Source organism: Rhea americana, unplaced genomic scaffold (assembly GCF_003343005.1).
Source record: "Rhea americana isolate MKP2758 unplaced genomic scaffold, rheAme1 scaffold_54, whole genome shotgun sequence".
Classification (NCBI taxonomy): Eukaryota; Metazoa; Chordata; class Aves; order Rheiformes; family Rheidae; genus Rhea; species Rhea americana.
In genome coordinates this window covers 2,559,179-2,579,631 of record NW_028186690.1, presented here as the reverse complement: position 1 = coordinate 2,579,631, position 20,453 = coordinate 2,559,179, and positions in this window count along the sequence as shown.

The following is a 20,453-nucleotide window of genomic DNA, read 5'->3' as shown; positions in this document are numbered from 1 at the left end:
TCAGTTATCAATTGTTTGTTTCTAATTGATGTTTTGTTATCAAGWCAGTATCTTATCAGAATTATTCATAAGGGAAATGATAACATTTTGCATGTAAGGTAAAAAGTAGGAGATAAACTCACCTTGAACACTGTTGAGCATACATGCTAAGATAACAAGCTACACAAAAACTGCAGMGTAAAGCAGAGGCTGAAAAAGCCATGCTAATCAATGGAGTGTGTGGAAGGATCAGGGAGGATGAAGTCTAAACAAAACTGTTCTGGGAAAGGTCTTATTCAAACACATACCTACAAAAATTGAATGGACTGCAGATAATTATTGGCAACCTCAAAYAAATTTGCAGAAATGCTCCCATTTATTTTAAGGCTGATTCAGATAGAAGCCTTTTTAATCCTAGTTCTCCATTTATGGCCAAGAAATGTCACAGAAGTAAAAGCTATAATACTGCTATATTTTAAACAACAGTAAAATTCCAAAAAATGTCAGCATGCTTCCAGTGACTGAATGTGGAACACCAATATCAGCTCTTTACCAGATTGTTAATATCCATTTATGAAAATAGGTTGGATATTCTTTATAGTTCCTAGTTCTTGCCCTTTCCAAATGCAACTTAACTGCTTGATATAAATGGGATGTACCCAACCTAGGACCTTGAGACTTTTGAGGAAAATGTGGGCCCCCAAAATATAATTCCCCAGAAATTAGATTCACACTCCAAATGCATTGAAGTTTGTAGACATTTGGTTCTCCGTGAGGAAAAGGTACAGAAACAAGTGCTCATCACCATATGCAAAAGCAGCAGTTATATAAACAAACTAGTCTCTTGAAATTTTAAATTACAATACTTCCAGGTCAGAGTCTGCAGACACTAGGGATAGAGAATCGAGAGATGGTCAGGGAACTTATCTGTTCTGGAGCACAAATCAGCTGCTAACTTGTACTGGCTATCTTCTCTTCAGTTAGTTATTATGAAACTATTGCAAATACTTGTGCTATTTTAAGGCTGTAGTCCTTCCCTTTCACTCCACTGGATTGTGGGATTATCTTAGTTGTCTCCAGAATTGGAAGGTGAAATATCACATCAAGTCTGGACAAGAGTGGACTTCTGCAGTCATCCAGCCACACAGCCCTGTAATGACCTCTTAAGATCTTGTTCAGAAACCCAGTCTGCATGCTCCATTTTACTGTGTCAAGGTGTACTGATCTGTTTGGTTACGTTTAAATGAGGCCAAAAGACAGAAAAAGGAGATACAAAAATGTTATCCTCAGTAAGTGAAAGCGTCCCCTCAAAAAAACTGTATCTTTACATTGCTTGGGAAACGATCCTCACAAGCGTCAGTTCAGCCTTGGTCTGTGCACAGAAGTCCATTACTTGCACTATAGTAAACAAGAAAAAAACAAGGACAAATATGTCTCTTAATGTGTTGCAGGCTGCACCACTCATGTCCTGCTGAGCTGATCATTCTGAACTTAAACTTCAGTGATATGCATAGAAAATGCAATTTCAGCACTTTGTTGAGGAGAAGCAGCCTGCAAAAAGCCTTTGGGTTAGTGTGGAACAATGACCGGGGGAAGCCTTCTTAAGCATCTAATCAAGGAGGTGTTTTTTCTTGATCAAAAATGACAAAGGCTGTTGTTCCCCTGATTGCTTTAAATCAGAATTGTCAACTCTTGTAGTTCTCATTAGTCTCGTGACACCCGGCATTTTCTTTTTGACCGAGAGATCTGTGATCATAAAGACATCTTAGCTTTTTTTTTTTTAATTTTATTTTAACAAATATCTTTCCAGATTTCAGAATTGTAGAGATTGAAAAAAAAAAGATTGAAAGTAAAAAAGCAAAATTGTTCCTACACTGCACAGTTTCAAGGTAACCTCATACTTTTGAGAGTCTCATATGCTTATGAAACAATAGCACTAGGCAGGTATTTCAGATCTATATAGAAATTTAACGTTTCTGAAACAAAGGTTATGAGTTATTGCCCATATAATATCCATTTCTTCTTGTGGGGAGGAGGAGAGACCTAAAATAACAAGCTAAAATACTTTTATTCATTTTCTCCTGGGTAACGATTATGACCACTTAAGACTTAAGGATAACTCTGCGCTGCAAATTAACAGAATGGAGGGATAAAAAAAATAATACCATTGAAGTATTTTCCATGGCACTTTCCTTGGTATATTTGTTTGCTTTTTAGCCTACTAGTTACCTGCATGACTGATGATTACTCACAGAAAAATTCCTTTCAGCTTCCTTGAATGTTATAACTTTTTCTATGTTGAATTTTTCATCTATTGAATTTATTCTATATGTGCTCTGTCAATCATGGAGCTGGCTTTTTGTTACTTAAAAATATTATCCTCCTGTCAGCACCTAATACAATTAATATCTCTCAACATTGTGAAATTTAACTCTTCCAGTTTTACTTACTTTCTATGGAACAAAATGTCTTTGCAGGGACCGAGAAATGTCTCACAAGCAAAATTTAAACAGTTGGTATTAGTTTAGTCTGCAGTTTCCTTTTTGCTGCTTAAAAGAGCAAAACTGGCAAAAAGACCCAAGTGAACCACAGTAAATTGCTTATCTGTGCTGTTCACTAAAGAATTACAGAGTACTTACTGGACTTTTTTTTTTCATAGAAAGATATCTTGTCAAAACAGATATTTTCAATGGAAACTGCTAGTACTAATAAAAATATTAACAAAACATTTTGAAATGAAAATTGTAAATAAAAGAAATTAATTTTATTTTAAACAAATATACTATTTGCATTCAAAATGACACAACTTTATGCTATATGCCAATACAGTATTACAGTGTTACATATATGTTATTATTTGCATTCTGTTTCTATTCCTCTTTCTGTCTCTGGAAACAAAATGGAAAAAAATCATCTTTTAAAATCATCATAAATGGTTTAAAATATTATTGGGAACATTTTATTCTTAATTTAATTTCAGTTCTAATGAATGTACAAACATATTTCAGCTTTGCTGGGTAAATGAAGATGATGTGGTTTTACCCTTGCTTCTCTGAAACACTTCAAAAAGTCTGTTCTAAAGCAGGTCTTCTCTGCCTTTGCAGGACTTTGCTACTCTGGAACTGGAAGGACTATTTATTTCCCCTATAGCTGTAGGAAAAGGAAATGATACAAAAGAATCATCACAGGAATTTTGATGGAGTGTCATCAGTTCTAATACTGAAGGTTTTGAAACAATATTTCAAAAAAAAATCTAGAGAAAAGTAAAATGTTCAGAAGGCAGTAAGATAAAGCAAGGCCAAAGCTACCTTACAATTCAAATCTTATAGGAATGAAAAAAATTTTAATACTGATTTCCAGATAGCAGTGAATTATTTTAAATGAAGATTTTTTTTTTTTTGGACAAAAATCATCATAAAATCTCCTCACGCAAATTGTGGAATTTTGACTATAGTACATTTTCTTTGTTTTATTTCATCCTCTTTAGAAAAATATGATTTCTTTTCACCAGAAAACAAAGTGACTTGCCTTGTTCATTTGCAAAACCTCTTAAATACAACTGCCATTGTTGCAATACCAGAGCTAAATCCAATTCATGATATGGGATAATTCAGCTCAGTTCATGGTGTAGCTCATGAAACAGACAACCTAGGGTGAGTGAAGTTTGATAGATAAATAGGATCTGATCTTGGGGAGCTATCTACAGAGTCAGATTTGGAAGATGATCTGAAATTAAAATAAAATAATAGCATCCTATTGAATTTATTTGGACCTTGTGTGAGCATCTCCATTGGGCAGGAGATATAGATATTAAAATAATACTTGTTAAAATAATTGTAATGATATTTCCTTTATCATTTAACACTTGTCATGTTAAATAGAATATTTTGATTATATCATTCCTAAAGCAATTCATTTCCATTCTCTTTACTAAAAATCCAGATTACAGAAAGAATGTGATCAGTGTAACACTGAAAGATATAATAAAATAAGCTGTTGGGTGTTATTCTTAACCATTGTTTAAAGAACTACAGTTTTAGGAGCCTGTTGCATGTTATGTATATTACTGCCTATCCTCTTCCTTTTCAGAKTAATCATCACAAAATGTGTATAGGATTAAATGTTTCCCAGTACAAGACCAAATCTGCATTGATCCTTTGGTTACTCAAGAGTTGTCTTAGGTGGGCAACAACTAAAACCAGCTTTGTGATGCCTTCAGGTAGGAGGCCAGTGTAGAACAGTGATGCTGGTGTGCCTGTCTTCCACCAAGACCCCGCAAACGCTGAGATGAAACTTTCGCTTTGGACTTCCATAGAATTAGGGTGAGTCCATCTAATAGAAACTATCTGAATCTCATTTTTCTCCTTGGTGAACTAGGAACATTTTTCTCTTCATCTTCTTTTCTTGACTGAGGGAAAAACAGTGAAAAGGGATGAAATCAGTGAAATGTATTCAGACGTTACATCAAAAGGAAGTCAGTCCTGATTCTCTGCCTTCCCTTTTCTTCTGTGCAAATACACATCAACAAGAGGGCGTATTCAGAAAAGGAGAAAGCCAACCCATGTACTACTTTTCACTCCATTTTCAAGCCAACAGATTTTATAGTGAGTGTAATATATATTCCCACAGATGCTAGTCCTATGCTTCTTGGATTATGGATGTCATGCACTGTGGCTTTCCTGAGTGGAAAGTGCAATGCCTTGCTGAGGAAGATCTCAAAGGCAGTTTAATTTGGGAAAGGTAAATTTTCTCATTTTGCAACTCTTTTTTTCAGAGAAGAACATGAGGATCACGGAGATGTTACTCACAGAACTCTGTTGGTCCCTTGTTTTCATAGAAACACTCAATACACAAACAGCTGAGCAGGTTATGAAAAGAGATCATGGGATAATTAAGAATATCACTGGTAAATCAAATTTTTAAAAAATAGCTTATGTAAAATGACATTAACTCTTGCTTTACACTCTAGTTATTGCCGCAGCCCATTCTTGGCAAGCACGGGAAGGAACACACACATCAATGTGATGCAAGTTCAATCAACTTTATTCCTTTGTCTATCTAGCTTATATATCTTTTCCAGCAAGCTCATGCGTCCACGCGCCTCGCAAAGCATTTCTATTGGTTGTCTAGTATTGTCCACGCGCRTCTGCTCAGTTTCTAATTAGCTGTTGTGTCGACTCCCCTTCTGGGTGCACATCCTGTGAGTGATTACAGGCGCCTGCTTACCTGCTGTGTTGACTCCCTTTCTGGATGCATATCCTGTGAGTGATCACAGGCGTCTACTTATCTGATCTTCTTAATCCTCTTGCCCTCAAGGAATTYCTTCTTGGTGACCTTTGAACGGCTTGTTGCTTACTTTAGCTCTTTATAATCCTGCAAGATAGCCAAGGCCCCGACAGTTATTCTGAACTGTGTCCAGTTCTGGKCTCCCCACTACAAGAGAGACATGGAGCTACTGGRGAGAGTCCAGTGTAGGGCTACAAAGATGATCGGGGGCTGGAGCATCTGCCCTATAGGAACGGCTGCGAGAGCTGGGCCTCTTCAGCCTGGGGAAGAGAAGATTGAGGGGGGATCTTATCAATGTGTACAAGTACCTGAAGGGAGGGTGTCAAGGGGACAGAGCCAAACTGTTTTCAGTTGTCCCGTGTGACAGGACAAGAGGCAATGGGCAGAAACTGAAGCACAGGAAGTTCCTCCTGAGCGTGAGGGGGAATTTCTTCCCTGTGAGAGTGACAGAGCGCTGGCACAGGTTGCCCCGAGAGGTTGTGGAGTCTCCTTCTCTAGAGATCTGCAAGGCCAGCCTGGCTGCAACCCTGTCTACCATGCTCTAGGTGACCCTGCTGAGTGGGGATGTTGGACTAGATGATCTGCAGAGGTCCCTTCCAACCTTACCGATCCTATGATCCTGTGATCCTATGATTCTATGAATGTGCAGTTTTAGCAGAATTTTGCTCACGAAGGACATTGACAGTATAAAACATCATAAATATTCCTTCAGTATTTTCTGCAGTGAAGCAAGTCTCCCAGCTCTATGTGCAAAGAAAAAAAGAAAAAATACATAAGGTGCTCATGGCAATGATTACTCTTCCTTTAATATCTGCAACATTAATTAAATAATTTATCAAAATGAAAATGGATATGATTATGTATTCCTGAAATGTATTTTTTTATTCATCTAAATAGTAAATGGGTTTAGAAAAAAGCCTAACAGCACTTATAGCAGGATATAGGCATATTCTGATAAAGATAGAGAATGGTTATACAGTTTACCTCTATGCATATAAAGTTACAAGTCTACTGGTGTAACTGGTAATAATTGTATTTTTTAGAATAAAATGGTTACAATGTGGAGATTAGCATTTGCTCTGGACTCAAATTTCATTAAAAAGAGCCTTAGTGAGATAAAATATGAAATAGCTACAACACAGTAGAAAAGACACTTTGAGATACAAATGTTAACAAAAAAATGTAGGTAACAGTATGTATAGTATATATGCATACTGTACACAAATACTTCTCAATTAATAAAAACAATTTTGGAATAAATAAATATGACAAAAATTCTTATCTCTAACAAGATTTTTTCAACTTCAATATGTGTTTTAACCTTCTCTCTTTAAATTTCCTATTGGCGTTTGTTCTTCATCTTAAATTACCACAGAGCTTTGCATAGGATACCCAAATTTGAATCCCAAGCTAACATTTTTTATAGATAATTTAGTCAGAAATCGAAGTAATATGTGATTCTACACGGAAGAAATATGTAGTACRAGCAATTGTAAGTATAAACATTAGCAAAGTAGGTTTCCCAGTAATGACTCTTAAAGAGCAAATCTAAAGAACTTTTTTCTAAAAATGTTGATACATAAGTGGCAATTATTATCCTCTTCACAYAATCACATGGTAGTAATCACATTAGTTTTGTTGCCTTCAATACAAATGAATTGTACATGCAATTAGTAATGGTCTGACCAGTAAGCCCACAGTCGTGGTTATTACCTTCCCCGATACCACCAAAACTGTACCTGACACTGTTATGATTGCAATGTTTGAAAGATAAAGACAAACATATCTTTGTGTGTGTGTTTACATACATATATATATAATAYATAAAGCAAGTTTTTAGTAAAAATTTTACTTATGTATGACCAGCAAGTCACTAGGTCTATCAACATCAGATCTTTCTTCAAAACTACTGTAGGCGCAGCTTCTGCAGGTGCAGCTCTTTAACCAAACAGCTGTCCCAAAGCTCAGCATAAGCCCCACTACAGGATGTATTCATTTGAAAGCAGCCCTTGAATGCAAAAAAACAAGAGGCCCAGGGGCAGTTTGCCTACATGACCTACCATCACATGGTTGACTATTGACACTGGCTTATGTTACTTGTGTATGTGCAAATGTTGTGTTGACCAACGGTGTGAAATGACAGCTTGCAGAGTCAGCCCTACTGCTGTAGCTGGTTGATCAGGAAGGACAGAGATTGAAACCAGAAGGAGATTTAGTATTACGGAGGAGGAATAACCCATGTCAGGAGGTCAATAGCATTCTTGAACAATTATTTACCATAGATAAAAGTGAAAGGAGTAAGTGACTGATACAACAGGGAAGTACTGACTATGCAAAGATACTCTACTTGTGACCTACAGCTAAGATACTTTTTAAAGTCATGAACAAAGATGATTACTATAAGCATTTTCAAAGGAAAGGAAGGGATTTTTTTAAAAAAAGAGATCTGCTTGTATTGWCAAAGAATTTAAACACTAAGGCCTAATGTGAAAATCAGACAGCTAAGAGTAAATATAACTCCAAAGCAGTATTATCCATTGAAAAAGATATGAAACTAGAACCACATTTTGACTGCAGGCTTGATCCTCATTTTGAAAAATATTACTCTTCATGAAGAACAATAAAAATATACATGTGTGTATTGCTGAGTTTTTTTCCCCATACTTCTAATAAATCTTCATTTTTAAAATAATTTTTAAAGTTGCTCRAACTCACTATGTCTACTCATTCACTCACTCTGTCTATGGGTAATTACTTCTYAGTGGCAAGGAAATTATTTCTAGATAAATTAATATATTTAGGAAAACAAAGTGAAGTTTATTAATCCTTAGGAAATTAATACCAAGCTCATTAATATATTCAGACAATTCCAGATCACATACTGGAAACCCTAGATAAATAATTTTCATAAGTATAATATGTATCTTATAGTATAGAAATACAAAYGATTTATATTCTTTTATTATATTATTGTATGTTAGCAAGATCTATGAGCTTAATGTAATCAAAGGGATTCAGATTCTAAACTTTTGAATGTTTTTTCACAGTTTTTCTGTAGAGTGAATGAAATGGACTGCTACTYATTTTTACATCCTTGACATGACTTTATAACAGAATAAGAGGAATTGGAGGTAGATTGTATTTCTTTCTGCTGCTTTTCCAAGTGCAGGAGAAACAGTTCTYTAAAATAAATATCAGGTGTATTTCTCTTGTAAAGTCTTTCCCTGTATAAAGCAAGATTATAATGTATCTAGGGACTCTAATGAGTCTTATACAGTTTTGCTTACACCATGTCAGTTRCCTGAAATCTGATAATTTCACAGAGTCTTTTCTACACTTATAGTTGTTCTTTTTATACCAAGTCTGCAAGTATGCAAAAAGGGAATCTCACATCTGTCACTGGATAATGCAAATGGACCATCTCCTTCAATAAGAAAGAATTTAAAAACGATTTCATTTCAAGTAAGCACAATGATTGAGTTAATATGGTCCAGTCCCCATTAAAGTGAAATTTTGCTGACTAAATCCCATGCAAAATCCTTGGTTGTGTTTCTGTCCATATACCTTTCAGATCTGACTGACAATCTTCTTGATGCCCAAATTAGTTATAAACTTCTTTGTTTAGCCTGTAATTTTCTTGGCTGTTGAGTGTTGGTTGTCTGTCTATGCTTCCTAGTTTTGTTCTGGGAAATACCTACCTGCCTCTTGCCCAAAGCTGTATTAGAATCCAGGTTTAAATGAACGTGAAGTTGAACTCTCTCTCCAACTCCCTAAGAATATTACAATTCATTTCATTTGATGCTTTGGGAAAGCCAATGTATATTAGCCTAGTAGTTTCAGTACTTTCCCCAGCAGTGAGAAAACTCTACTTTRCACAGCCCAAAAGGCACAGAAAATCCACTTTCCAGACCTCTGAAAGCACTACTGCCCCTCCAGAATGAAGATAATCTGAGGACATTTTTCCAGGTAAACAGGAACAGTACTGAGCTGAAAGGAAAGAAGCTCAGGTCATAACTTTATTAGCACACTATTTAAGAGTGGATAAACCTRGAGTGCCCCCAAGATTAGATCACTGAATAAAAAAAAACAAATTTAGCCACAAGAAACTRGTTTCTCCTAGCTGAATGCTGTGTTCACTGAATGCAAGCCGTGTGGCTTCTGCTCTTCTGGCTTACGATTCTTGCATGTCTGGTTGGACAGAAAACTCTTTTTACTTGGAGGGAAGGATGGGCCTATGRCATTCCTTAGATACTGAAAGTAGAATCTCAGCTCCCTGGTTTATAGAGGACTTGACACTTATGAGCTTCCATTCCATAAATAACTGAACTATACAAAAAGGTAGCACCTTTCTTAGTTTTATTAGGAACTTACCCTCAGGAGATGAGTTTGGTGAAGCATGTGAGGCTTACCTCACATTTCATGTCAGTTCCCTATAACACACTAGAAGCAGCAGATACCTCAGGAAGCATGGATTTCTTTCTGAAGACTCTCAGAAATCCAATGACTATAACAAGAATTTAGACAGTATTTTAAATGAACTATATTTACCCTTGATGAAACAGCAGTAGTGGGACAGTATGCCAGGCAGCGCCTGTGTCTACTTGTATAAAGGAATGACATAGCTCCCCAAGTGATCCACAATATCTTTTACGACTGATTTGCAAGATTTGGTATAAAAAAATACTGTTTTATTTCAATTACTTTATAGAACTACTTGTTGTTTACCCTCTCCTAATCACTACAGCAAGAATTATGACTTAAGGGAATAATTCAGGCAGAACTAGATCTCTGTCCTCAGTCTTTTGCTTGCCAAATAATTGCCCTATTTACAGTCTTGCTTTTGTTGCTGTAAAATCAGCAACACTATAACTATGGAGTATAACTTGCCTATGAAGACCAAGACAAAAAAGGAGTTGAATACTTCAACTCTTTTCATATTATCTTTCTCTAGGTTGTCTCCTTCATCTGTCAGTGGACTCACATTTCCCCTGAACTACTTTCTTTTTGCAACGAGCATAGTTGCAGAATCTCTTTTTACCCTTCTTGTCTTTCAATCATCTCATTTTCAGCTGAATTTAGTCCAGATTTTGTTCCTAATTATCCAAGGAGTATTTTCATACTCCTGCTTTATTACCTGTCCTTGATTTTACCTCTCACATGCTCCCTCTTTGTGCTTCAGTTCATCAAAAAACTCCTTGTCCAAACAGGCCATCTGATGAAATTTATAGTTTTTTTGCACAATAAGATTGTTCACTCCTGCAGTCTCAATAAGATTTAYTTAAAAATAGGACATGTAAACCTCGTGAAGCATAGGAAGTGATAAAATCACTAAAAAAATAGGGAGGTTAGTCAGCCTAGCTGGAAATCCTTCGGCTAAGTCATTACTGTTAAGAGAGCTGGTGGAAGAAGGCAACTCAGCAATACTGCAGATCCATTCCAGGGACTGAGAGAGGCTGACCCCTCCTCTCCTTGCTGATGTTCTGCTGGCCAGTAAAGATCTTTGGGTACCTTATTCAGGAGTGGTGAATATATTAGTGCTTAGATGTTATTAAATGCTCATTCCATATTAAATTCTAGATCTCTGCTGTCCATGTAGGCCAGTAAATATTTGCTTTTCTAGTTTTTAAGGACTGCTACCGCTATGGATATTTCAGATGCCCAAGGAATCTCAAATTGCAATAGACACCTCTATGTAGGTAACTGAACTGAGCCTTCAGAGTCTATTTTGGTGGGCTTTGTGTTCCTCATTTTATGRACTTGGGCAAGCAGCTCCAACTCAATACATTAGCTTAGCTTAGAGCTCTGTCACACTCGCTGACTCACATATGGCTAGACGGATCAGAGGGCAAAATGGCAGTGCACAGTGAGGGTGTGCAGAGACTTGAACTTCTACTTATTTTGAAGCCTTAATCATTTGGTTATAGGACCTTTCTGTGGCCTAGTAACTCTTTAATGATTTTTGTAAATTTAAGTTCCAGTAAGAGAGTTTGAAAGAGACACACTGACTGTAACCGCTTACTGAAGAAGACCATCTCCTACAGCATGGCAGGGACATCTGGCATATCTCCTTTGTGTTTCCAATGGATGCCCTGGTATCGCTTTTGATTTAAGAAAACTGCATCCTGGATCCAAAAAATATTTATTGAGAAAAGTCTTTACAAAATGAGCTTCTTTCCCATCCTAAATATAAAAAAAAGTTTCTTAGGAACAGAACTTTCCCATTGTAACAGTGTTATGTAAAATATAAATAGCTATATGTATCTATGCACATATATGTGTGTTACTAACTCTACTGGGGAGCAATAAAACATGTATAAGGGGTAAAACTGGAATAAAGGTCCCAGCTCCCTCCCCCTTTGCATATTTATGCCTATGAGTTCAACAAAATTTAGATGAATTACAGTAAGTTTTMTTTCAAGTAAGTGGGGAATCACCTAAATCATGCAAAATAGATTMTATTAATTCCTGGAGTAATTCCAGAGATTTTAAAACAGTTATTTTAGGGATTAATTTGTCCCAATACGTGCAAAAGCTCATAACTCTCTATGAAGATTATACTTGCTAGTTTAACTGTAGAGTGCTCCAAATATCTTGGGAGGCTACAAATAGTCCCCCAGTGCTGGTTAGCAGACTATGATTCCCTCTAGCACAGGTTTCTGAAGGAAGACCATTATAATTTAATTTGCCCACAGGTTGCCAAGATGTTCTGGATAAGCTAATATTCAACATTATTCATGCAGTAAGATGCAAAAGAAAAAAAAACACAAGAGAAGGAAAATAAAAAGGTCATAAAGGAATTTTTGTGTAAACACAGAATGTCATCATAACAGAGAAATGCTCCTCAAGTTGGCAGAAATAGCTGCGAGACTAAATACAAGACTGTGAGAATGGGAGTCCTGAATACTCTTAAGTTTGTTGCAAGAAATTGCTAAAATTTGCCACGATCCTGTCAATTAAAGTTAGACTTAGAGATGCTCATTTAACATCTAAGCTCCAAGAAGAATTAAAATGTTGAGCATCCTGTCAGTGGGCAAGACAMAAAAGCTTAAAGGTAGTACAGCAGAAACTTTGTGAATTAGTAAAGGGATTGACGAAATTGATTTGACATATTGTTCGCATTAGATGGATTTGAAGAACAGGGCCACAAACATGCAGAGTCACGCACAGCTGTTAAGAATACTTGACCTGACCCGTCTGAACGTACAAACAGAGCTGCCTCTGGAGCCAGCTCAGGTAAGAGCTCTGCTTGGTGGCACTGCCAACTTATGAAACTGCTACCAGTTACACCAGGAGAACAGTTTTCCACAATACTTTCCTGTTTGTACTTCTTTATTATTGAGTCACTTTCTTCAATCTATTGTGTTTCCTTTAGTATTATAAGAGCTAGTATTATGAAATATAAAGATTTTGAGAATGAGCATCTGTAGTGTAGAACAATGTCATAAGACAATTCCTTTAAAGGCAGACAAGCTGAATACTAGTTGAGAAGTCTCAGAAAATTCAAATATTGTACTCCTTTTTTAGGGCCAGGCTGTGAGTGCTCAATTGCATGGATGTGATATGGAGGTCACAATATGGCCCTTAAAGAAACACGGGGATTTCTCTACGTGGTGCTTTTATTGGTTCCTTTAAAGAGCAGCTCAGACCTAAGAAAATATTTGCTAAATTAAAAATTGTAGTAAAAGTATCGCAGTACAGTGTTTTAACCTTTAACTACTCCTTTGAAATATGAGTGATGGATGTCTCAGCATCTTTCCCACAATACCCCAGCAATCAGAGAATACTGAAAGAGATTTAGCTTTTAAAGCCTCCTTAGCCTGAGAAASTTTGAGCTCAGTGCTGATGCCTCCAGAAGTATTTCTTAAATAATCCATGAAGTAGAGGAGGGTACCCTAACTGAGGAACTGTAACATGGTTTTAGTGTCATAGCTAACTATTTGGGATTTTGTATTCTCCGAATCCTGCTGTAAATTTCCTTTGTTTCCTGTGATCAGTGTATGTGTGAATTCCTCGTTGCAGTGAGCTTCCCTTGCTAAGGTGTGTTAAATAAACTTCAAGGTGGCTCAGAAATGCAGACTTCCATTGCAAAATTGTAGAGGACCTTTTAATGAACATGTCTTGAAAAAATATAGGTAATACTGTCAGAGTCCAACACTCTGGCCAGGTTCTTTCAGATATTCCACACATGGAGAGTGTAATGTTTAATATCAAATTTACTTATCTGAAGATGTTTGACATTACACAGGTTTCTGATGTAGCACAGTGATATATATGCTATATACTGAAATCACAATACAAGCCTAAGTTACACTTAGTAGATTATAGCAATTGCAATATACAGTTCAATCACAATACCAGTGTGACTCCCAATATTGATCTCCATAATAGGCTCAGCTTCATGACACTGGGTGTCCCCAGCTGCCAGGAAGGAATGCATGGATTGAAGCCAGCTCAAGGCTGTTGGTCTCTTCAAAATTCTTCTGTTAGTTGTTCAGTTTTTACAGTCTATGTTGGGCTSAGCCACACATACCCTCTCTCCCCACCAAGCTGTGTCTAACTCAGGGAGTCAGTCACACTCTTTTGATGAACTCAGGGAGAAAAGCTGACACCAGTTGATCCACTCAATGGACATGGCTGTTTATTAAAGCAAAGGCCACCCTCTGCTCCACTTTGTGTTGAGATAACTTAGCTTTCGGTGCTGCTGCTACAGCCAGTCACTCGCTACTTTCTTCCCTGAGCTTCATAAGCATCTTCCCCTTGCCCATCTCCTCTGAACCTTCTTCTACTGTAGGCATTTATTGGTCAGTCACAAATACATATAATAGAAACTTCAAGATTTCTTTTTCATGATTTCCATAATGTTCATTACTGGCAGTTTCTTCCAATAAGTTTCTGACATATAGGATGTTGCTGACAGGTTATAATCTATATCAATGCGTCAGCAAATGCATAAACAATAATTGTCCCTCAGATACACAATGCRTTCATCACCAGGGCAACCAATGATTATAAATAAATATTTGAAATGTAAAATAATATTGCATGAAATACTCCATGTGGAAGGAGAAAAAAGAACAGAAATAATGACATGACTTTTTTGAATTAGACAACAAAATGGAATATTCCATTAATAGAAAAAAGAAAAATATCAGGCAGTGTAGTTTTGATGAAAAGAAACAAGAAAAATTAATGGTGCAAATTCATGGTGATGGACAGAGTACTTCAMAGTGGACCATCTCACAAATATCCAATGTAGGAAAGACTCAAACAAAATAATTAGCTAGACTCAATGACAATACAAAAATAATATTGTAATGCTGCAGTCTTTTTTGCAGATAGAAKTTACTTAAAGCAACAATTTTGATTACAAGTAAAAATAAGGAAACAAACAGAAACAAAAACTGTCTATTTTACAGTATATAATTATTATTTTCCTTGAAATACTCCTTTTTGTAATTATATTGCTATGTAGTTATTTTTAGTTGTAAAACCCAGTCAACAAATGAACAGAAAGTTATTATTTTCCTTGAAATATTTCTTATAATGTTTWATTCATATTTATGAGACCATATTTAAGATAAAGATAGACGTTAAAGGACAAACATAAGAAGTCATGAGGTCTATTCATGGCTTGTGAATCACTTAAGAATGTCCAATTTTTTACTCAGTGACTTTCTTCAGTAAAACTATTAGTAGGCTCTGTGCATGCACACATGCACACACACACACAAAATGTGATTTTCTATTTTCAATCTTTTTTCCAAATATCTCTAATAAATATTTAGTTCAGTGTAGCTTCCTTTCACAGCATACTGTATTTCATGAATATTTTGAAGTTTCTAACTGTCACTGAAGCTAGTCAAAATGCATGAACAAAACGGTTTTATAATGAATAGGATTACATATGAAATAATTTATACTACAAACGTTTATTATTGTTATTAAGCTATTCAAATTCTGAATGTTTTCCCAGAAGTTAAGATATGTACTAGGAAATGGAGGTACTGTATAAAATAAAGGTGTAGGACATGCCCCCAGCAAARGGTATAAAAGATGCTTAAGCACTGGAAGGGCAAGGACTCTATGATATTAATTTAACTGAATGTAGCGAATCACCAGAACTTGTATCTCCAATACGAATAGCAAACAGCATTTCAGATAAGCATGCATTTCCATTAATTTCAGTGGTCTGGAATTGAATATTGCAAGGCATGGTCATTAGGCCAACCTTTCCAACGCCACATCTGGTGGCCAGCTTCAGGGCTCCCATGCGTGCTGAGGCATGAGCCTGTTCCCCAGCTTAGAGCCTCAGAGTCAACCCTGCTGCAACCACTTCTGGTACCCCTGTGGCTGGCTGGGAAAATCAGGGCCAGGCCCAGCCAGCTGCACAGTGGTGATGGCAAACCTTTCCATATGGAGAGTGAAATTAGCTGAAAGGTCTGCCGAGTGAAGGCCCAGCACTTAATATTATTTTGATGATGCATATAGCAGCGCATTGCTTATATATAGCAATGTTTAGCTAGATTTCACTAATGATGGATAAGTAAAAGAGGCAGCAAATGTGTTACCAAGACCAGAARCCTACTTCCTTTTGTATTCAGTCTAAGTTTAACTCTTTCTCGATAACTGCTTCCATGCTGATGTTCTTTGAAATATTGGCTAGCTTATTCTACGGTAGAGATATCAGATGTTCGGATAATCATAGTTGTAACATCAACTTCAGATGGCAAATCTGGAGTTACCAGAAAATGACAGCTCTTAAATATCATATAAAGTCATTAAACCAGATGGCAAATGTGCTAGTGTTTATTTTTTTAAGTGAATGCTGCAGCTTGGTATGAAATAATTTCACACTGTTTATTAGAGGGAAACACAAAATTTAAATATAGCTGTATAGAGCTGAAAAGCTAAATATAGCTGTATAGACTACAAGCTGTATTTTCTTGTTAGAAAATGTCCAGATTCATATTCAGGCACTGAAATAGCACCAATAATTTGGTTCCTTGTAATCGGTAGCACTGTATAATTTTTTGAATACAGATTTAGTGCATGAAGATATTRTTTCCTTGGAGCTCTGTGTACATAATGCTCAATAAAAAAGAAACATGCTTAAAGGGTAAAAATAAACATCTCATTTGCAAAGATACTTCCCACTTCCTTACAGCCCAAYTTCATTAAAAGTATTTCTGGAGTGTAAGTATGTTTTTTTTTTTAATTTTAAAATTTTAAGAAAAATTCTTACAAGAAAAAAAAATTACATTTATTTTCTCAATGTGTTTATGTAAATGGTCTTAATCTGTGTGTCTTCATCAGTTCTAGYTTTCTTTATTATAGGAAATTTTACTTACATGTGTAGTGTTATTTTTCTTAAGATCATTTGGGATGAAATTCTTAAAATTGTCTTGATAAAAAAGAAAAAAATGCCTTTTACATTTTAAATACAATTTTGTATCATTTTAATAAAACATTTTCTGACCATTATGTGCAATGGTCATTTTTTTTTTCCATTTTTTTTCTGTCTAACACTGACATATCCCTCAAGGACTCTGTTTAGTGAACACAGCCTCACATCTCTGTCCTACTGATGTCCTTTTAAAAGAGAATGACCAAATTCAGCAGGGGATATGCAAGAATCACTTTGGCAATATAAATTATATTTCCCTTCAAAGATATGAAAAAGAAAAGGTGAGAGGGGAAARAAAGGAAACAAATTGAGGATATAATTGGAAATAGCATGGCCTGGTTCATAGGATACGTGGTAGGGACTAAGAACAGCAGAACTGTGTTTTGACATTTTGATGTGTTTGGTAGCGGTACCACTTTACTACGTATCTGCTATCATCTGTCCCCCATTGCTCACYCTTGTTCCCTCACCTAGGACATTGGTCCTTCAGTGCTACTGGAGCAACTGTTTGTGCAGCCTCACTATGAGTTGCTTGGGAACTGATTTGGCTTCTAAAATGTCTCAGCAATATATATATATATATATATGTATGTGCAATGCACATATACACACACACATACACATACATACACATAGGCATTTTAAGCTGAATCAGTTTCTTGACATATATCAGTTAATATATCAGCTGCACACACAATTAATACARTTGAAGAAGAGCACTGTGGCACTAGGTCAGAAAGAAGCAGCTAGAGGCATTTTTACTATGKATTTGGATTTTACTATGGAATTTAGGATTTAAAATCACATTCTCCGTCCCTACTCATACCTTTTCCACTGAGCTATTACATGATGATGAGCAGATGTACAGTAGCCTCAGCCATGAAGAAGTACAGCAACACTGCTGCCACACATCTTTTGAAGACCGATGATTAGAACAGTCAATAAAAAACGGGAAGCTGGATTCCATATTGTCTTCTGCTGAATGCAGTGAAAGGCACACCTCACACCTACTAATACAATGCTCCTACAATCTAAYCCCATAATGATTGACATAATGTATTGAATAAGGGGATCTAGACTTCCSTTGTATCCCTTCCATTGTATCTGAGTTGCCCTGGAGCTAAGGAGGCAAGRGGATGTCAAAGAGGAGAAGCCTGATAGTCACATTGTTTGTAGTCAGGTAGATTCCTGTCCTGTCATGTCATGCAGCCATGGTGGCATATGCATTTTGTACTAAACAGCAATTTAATAAAAAGCAGAAGACATCCAAGGACCCCCAAAAGGGACTAGTTGCCAAATTTCTATATAATCCAATGATTCATTTGGAGACAGTAGTTAGTGTTTTCAMCTTTGGCTTTTGTACTCTCTAAAAAACTGAAGGAAGATGGGCAYGAAAGTATCTCACTAATTCTAAAATTAAAGAAATTAAAATATAGAAACTGTAGCATGATGAGAAGAAAAGTTGAGCTCCTTAGAGTCTATAACCTACAGAACTGTAAAGTCTACTATCTRGTTCTGAWGTAAACTAATGGAGATACTGATATTAAGGGAAGCCCAAACTTATCAGCAAGCAGTATAGATGGACTTAATCTCTTTTTCCTGAGGACTGCTRTAAGACGTGTGATCCAGATTCCAGTGTGTTCATCTCCAGTTGTTATGCTGTGATYTCTTTTTTTTCCTTCCTCTTTCTAATAATTCCTTAACTTTTTATTTTGCCAGAGAACTCCAAGCAGAWTTCAGCTCAGATATAAATTCACTTATAACTCTTGTCTTTGTAAAGCATATTATTGTAACTCTAAGAGGTTTGGTATTTGCCTGAAAAACACTATCTATGGTGTGTTGATTTTATGACTACTTGGTGGTTCAACCCATTGTCATATTCACTTTATGCAATGCTAAAATATCATTACTTCTTTTGAAAGCAAGGCTTGATGATTGTGATAACTCTGAACAATACACTGTCAATAGCTTTGATGACATGTCCTCAGTGTCTTTTGTCTTACATCACTGAGAGTTGCAAAATGCCTTGGAAACTGCTACTTGATTTTCAATCACGGATTCTCAATTAGAAGTAAAAAGGTGCTTTGTATTGAAATAGTGTAAAACGCTTAATAAGGATAACATGTAATCAGCAACACTGAGGAAAATCAACAATATGGGAGAATTTTAGCAACTTCTAGCTGTTTTGTGACCTGTTTAGAAGTTTATAGAGAAAATCCATGGTTTTATAGGAAAATCATCTGTCACTATCCCTACCTCTCCCTTTTCTAAGAGTTGATTAAAGTCTGATTTACTGAGGAAATCCAATTGTCTTATGAAAAAGAAAAATCACATACATAAATAAATCTTTCACAGATGGTGTTTTTCCTGAATGATTCTTGTTGTATTGTAACTTCTTTTGAAGTTTTCTGCCCTTAACAAGCTAAATGTATTCTTTCTACATGCATGATTAAATTTTAGCTCTCACACACCTACTAATTCTTCTTTAAATGTTTTCCATTTCTGCACTGTTTGTGCATCCAGATATAATTTAAAACCAGGGTGTGCGTTCATTACARACTCAAAATTCTCAGTGAAACCAGTATTTTCTGAATGTGCAAGGAATGTTAAATGTGACTCAGCACAAAATTTAAGGTGAGAAMTACTAAGAGATACAGCAAATAGAGGAGTACCCAATGATCTAGAATCTGAGACATAGTTCTCAGAACACCAGTCTTTCTCTCTGTGTGAATGTTCCCATCATCTTAAATTAATCAGCTTACCCCATTCCCCTTAGTACTTAAATGCAAAGTATCCTTAAATATCAGAAACCATTGAGAGACATGAGAAGTGAGAGGGTGTAGGCTTCCCAGTCTACAATCCATGTCTCTGTCAATGGAAATTTTAATGTAAGACTAGCTAGAGTGGCCCTTCACCACCTGAGGTTTCACTGGTACTGGGCAGAGGAATTCATCCTAGCTGACTTTATGGCTGCTCTTTGTAAGGCCAATCCTATATTTGGAGGYAATAAATACTTGGAAGAGGAATTATTCAGTCTTGTCTGACATAACTAACTGAAACAGGAGGCATTCAAGAAAGGGAAAAAGTAGGATGAATGTCAGGAAACACTTCCCAAAAGTGAGCTTTAGTAAGCTGRGGGATTTGCTGTCCTAGCTGTCATGTTTTCTCTTTTTCACAGGCTTAGCTGCTCTCCACAACATGTTCAGATACAGATTGATTCACACTAAATGTATTTATTAGCTCCAACTATTTGCCAGATTATTGGAAGAGTTTTTGTTTCTTTCACATTTGACATACTTCTAAGCTCTTCACTGCTAATATAGTAGTTTTCTGCTGTTATTTTATGTGATATTCAAATTGTTTCAGTAGCAATCCAGTATTTTAAAAGTATAATGATTAATAGCAAGAATAATAAATGCTAATAATCATAAATAATAACTATGCAAAATGTAAAAAAGGTAATCAAGTTCTGCACCAGTTACCAGCACATGCCAGCTGACCACAGCAACAAGGACTAGTCATTAAAGAAGCTGATGTTGCACGTGATGTTCAATAAAAAGAAAATCTTAAAATGAAAGTGGTCAAAAGTGCAGTTAACAAAGCCTTAGTAGCAAAAAGCACAAGYGTCTTAAATTGTTTTAGCTTGAATAGTGTACATGCTAGTGCCTGAGGCCAGCATATTTTCAGAAAATCTTACAAGGATAATTTAATGCTGCATATGCATAGTAGAACTGAAGAGCTAAGGTACACTCAACTAGTTATTAACTTGCCAACTACAAGTCTC